Raw genomic sequence first — 4,886 nt, 5'->3', positions numbered from 1 at the left:
AACTAAGAAAGAATACAACTACCGCAAAACCAGCAATAACCAGAAGTTCCATAAAATAAATGGAAGTTCAACGTATGAAGTTATAAAGAAGTGGTGCTCATCCGGACAGGTAGGAGGGGCGAAGCTGGGGAGGAGAGTTCAAGCTGTGCTGTCTGAGGCAGCAGCAGTGACAGCGGCAGAACAGCAGTAAGCACAGCGGTAAGGGGAGGCGAGAAGCGCCTGGGGAGCACCCCGGGCTGCAGACCAGACACGTCAACTTGGGATTCCAAAGCTGGGGAAGGCAGACCCCCCCCCCCCATTGCCTTGGACTGTGAGGCCCGGTGGGGATGGGGACGGAGGAGGAGGCTCCTGGTCTCTCAGCAGAGATTGAACGGCAGGAATTCATCTTGGACCCCAACCCCTGCAGAAAATGCCCAGTTGTGATGAGTGCACAGGGCTCCCCCCTTATAGCATAAGAGGTGTGACAGCCCTGCCCAGGAAGCAAAGGTAAACACAAAACTGTCAGATGGCACAGATCATGATAGACATCCTGGTGATGCAGCTGACCAGACAGCAAATTTCTAATCTAACGAAGCAGCAGATAGAAAATCTTTCTGAGGCACAGTTCCCAGCTTTGCTTATAAAAGCACTTACAGACCTAACAGCAGATCTTAAACAAGACAGGGGAAGGCATGAAGGCTAGTCCTGCTGAAATGAACAAAAACACATATGAAACTAGTTTGTGAGGGCAAGAAAACCAGGGATCAAATCAACAAATCGGAACATAGGGAAGGAACAAACAGTCAACCACTACAGAAAGAGGAAACGAGAAGTGAGGAAAATGAGGAGAGGCTCAGAAACTTATTGGACAGCTATAAGTGGGCCAACATCTGAATCATAGGGTTGCCAGAAGGTGAAGAAGAAGAACTAGAAATGGAAAAATTATGTGAAAAAATAATGAAGCAGAACTTCCCTAACTTGGGGAAGGAGGTAGACTTACAGGTCCAGGAAGCACAGAGAGTTCCAGAAAAACTGGACCCAGGGAGAACCACACCAAGACACATTATAATCAAAATGTCAAAAATTCAGGCTAAAGAGAGAATCTTAAAAGCAGCAAGAGAGAAGAAGAGAATTACGTACAAATGCATCCCAATAAGACTGTCAGCTGATTTCTCAAAAGAAACTCTGCAGGCAAGAAGGGACTGGCAAGAAATATTCAAAGTAATACAACCACAAATACTCTATCCAGTGAAGCTGTCATTCAGAATAGAAGGGCAGAGAAAGTGCTTCCAGGACAAAGTAAAACTGAAGGAGTTCATCATATCCAAACCACTGTTATATGAGATGTTAAAGGGACTTATTTAGGAGAAAGGATCAAAACTATGAACATTAAAATGAAAACTGTATCACAACAACCAACAACAGAAGCTATGGAACCGAAACAAAGGCAAACTAAGTGGGCAACGAGAGGGGAAAAAGAATTATAGGTATGGGGAACATATTGGGGGGAGGTCAGCAGGGAGGGAGGAGGGGGAAAGGGAGGGTGATGGTGCAGGAATTGGGAAGCATAGTGGGAGGGAGTGGAGTAGACAGGAAGATGTTGAGGGGAACTGTATGCACAACCAATGGACATGGACTAAGGGGGGGGCGGACAACCGGAGGGAGGGGGAGTCACTGGGTGGAGGGGAACAAAGGGTAAGAAAATTGAGACAACTGTAACAGCATAATCAATAAAGCATGTTTTAAAAAAAAAGATAAAAATAAAAGTTACCCATAGTATCTTCCATCACTTCAACATATATCCCAGATGGTCTATTAATGTAAATACATAAAATTATCAAAATAAAAAAAAAATACTTAGAAGAAATAATTAGAGTTAAGACTATTGAGTGTGCCTACTTAAGTTTTTCAATGACTGGTTTCTTGGTTTGGCCCTTCTTAATCCACATTAATTCAGAATTTAGTTTTTATTGTGAGTGTGACTGTCAATCTGTTGGGCGGACTATTATTTTGATGCTGGCATTTAGGGTTTTGTTTTTTTTTTTGGCATGTAGATTTTATTTATAATTCAAGGGAGGGCAAAAGAAGATTTGGACAGCACACACGTAACTAATTTATTTAAAACGTATTCAGAATCTACCGCATTCTTTAAAAGCAGGCTTAAGCTCATGGCAGATGAATGGGGAAGGTGCTAAGTATCACGCTTTTTGTTAGTTGTATAGAAGCCATGCAAGCATTTGCAAACAACTAATCTGTCTGACATTCCACAAATTTGATTCCATGAAGCAATCTCTCTCAATCATAGGCCTGATTAAATCCTATCCTGCCTCATGCTCCCTTGGCCCCTTGCTCTGTTTTCTTTTTTAACACAGTATTGATTGGCATATAGCTGTTGACTACTCATCGTCGTTCTCTCCCCTGCATGTTCTCCAGGAGAGCACATATTTTGCCTGTTTTGTTCATTGCTTCCCCTGCTGTTAGGAGAGGGCCTAGCATGCAGCATCGCAAACAGCCAATAAATAGTTGTTGAATTCAAGAGAGAAAGAATGAACATGGGCTTTGTTACCAGAGATAGGTTTAAAACCAGCTTACCCCACTTATTGGTTGTGACCTGAAAAAATGTTTATTTTTGAGTGGGAAATGGTTTTTCGTTTTTTTAATCACAAACAAAAATACATGTTCATTATGAAATATTTGGGTAATATAGAAAAGTATGGAAAATGGTAAAAAAATAATAGTCCTCAACACCAAAAGTTATTAACATTTTTAGTACATACTTTCTAACCTCTGACCTTCATTTCCATGCATGAGAAATTGTGAGTATAGCAACTATTTTGTAGAACTATTGTGGAGATTAGAGATAATGTACAGAAAATGACTGCCCCCAGGTGCTATTATTTATCTAGATGGAAGACAAGCTTCCATTTACCTCCAGGCATGTAGGAAATACTTTATTATTTTGAAAACATGTTAAAAAAAATGTAACTCCAATTTGAAAGATTTATAAGAATTAATATTGTAGAAAAATAATCACTATCAGAGATCCCATCCTAAGAAATAACACCTAATGCTTCTGGTAATATTAAAGTATATTAAGCTAACATTTTTAAGTGTATGTATGTGCAAGGCATTGTTTTCAGGTATCTTCTCATTTAAAAGCCATACAATAACAATGGTGTGCAGTAGTTACTATTATTATCCCCATTTTACAGATGAGGAAACAGGTTTAAAGAGATTGGGCAGTAATTTGTCCAGGTCATAGGGCTTGAGAGTAAGGAATCCAGAATATAAACCCTGGATCTGACTCCAGAGTCCTCACTCATTGAGCATTTAGAATAACACCTAATGCGAATGTGTTACAGAAGTGTGAGAGTCTACATCTATTCTAGAAGGATGCAGAATAGGGATAATGTCCAGAGGATGAGGAGGATATGGATAGGCATGAGTATAGTTTCCTTCTGCTATAAATTTGCAATAGGATTAATCGATCAGCTGGCTTTCATTTACATGAATCTGCCCATTGAGTCCTGATCACCGCTAGGTAAACTCATTCCTCGGACTCCGAAGTTTGGTTTCAGACCTTGCACTCATAGTGATTTTATTAAGATACAGGTCCACACTGCAGCCAAGGCAGAGCAGTTGTCCTGTCTCAGCGGCAGTGTTAGTGGTATTGATAAGATTGTCTAACTTTTTTTTCTCTGAGTGAAAGCAAGAAAAGTTATTGGAAAATATATAGTTATGGTCAAAAAGTGTTTTTATGCAGTGATTAGAATTGAATTCCTGACATGTAAATCCCCCCTTAGTCGTCTAATGGAAGGAGCCTTTGACTGGGAATGCAGAGGTCATGTTGATGACCAGGCTGGTTAGAAGCTGGAGCATCCCAGGAAATCTTCACATGTATCCTCCTCTGCCTCCCATGCACCCTCAGCCCCCTGAACTCACATCCTATTTCCTCCTGCTTCACCGAGATTCTAGAATCCTTTTTTACCCTCCCACTTCACCAAGGTTCTAGAATCCTTATTTCTGACCTCAGCCCAGGACCCTGCCTTCAGTCCTTCATGGCTCTCTTTGCTTGAATGTTTGCTATTCGTATTCCTAATCTTGGGCTACACATCTCATTGTATACAAACACAGAAATTTGACTTTTTTTTTTTTTTTGACATAGCACACCCACAAGGAAGAAATGGAGATGAAAGAAATAAAAGGATTTTGGCGTGAGAATAACTTGGACTGTAATTCAAGCCCCATATTGATTAGACACATAGGCTTGGCCTAGTCTTGAAAAACAAATTTTTCCCTGCATGCTTATTGGAACTAAAGAAGTGATGAATCAGCAAGTGCTGTGACATTTCAGGCTCTCAATAATCTCAGCCTTTTTCCTCAGAGCTTCCTGTACAATTTTCTAGACCAGGGGTCAGCAGCTGATTTCAGTGAAGGATGAGAGGGTAAAGAGTATTTTCTGTGCAGACTCTGTCACAACTACTCATTCATGCCACTGAAACTCATTGGCTATGTAAATTTGGACCAGGGTTGTACATGGATCCTGCATTCCAAATCATATTGCAACCCAAGTCTGGAGTTACTATAATCCAGCCACAAAGAAGGTCTCTAAATCTTTCCATCTCTCTTATAAATCCTATGTAAAACTGTAAATTAAGCAGTTCCTCTCTACCTTATCCTGCTTTTAATTTAGAGGAAAATCTACAATGGCTCTGGGATGGCATCAACTTTCCTCGAATCTATTCAGCTTTACAGACTTAGGACTGAATTGTTGATATATAATAGTTTTCTCCTACTCACAGGATGACTCTCCTTTGTTGCACCATGGGGGAAAAACTTACTCTAGGCATATTTTAGCTGTGAATTCAAACTGACCAGAAGAATAACCAGAGAAATGAGAGGCTGTC

This window comes from Furipterus horrens, unplaced genomic scaffold, assembly GCF_987537825.1.
Source record: "Furipterus horrens unplaced genomic scaffold, mFurHor1.1.pri manual_scaffold_6, whole genome shotgun sequence".
In the NCBI taxonomy this organism is placed as follows: domain Eukaryota; kingdom Metazoa; phylum Chordata; class Mammalia; order Chiroptera; family Furipteridae; genus Furipterus; species Furipterus horrens.
Note: the sequence above shows the minus strand (reverse complement) of the source record.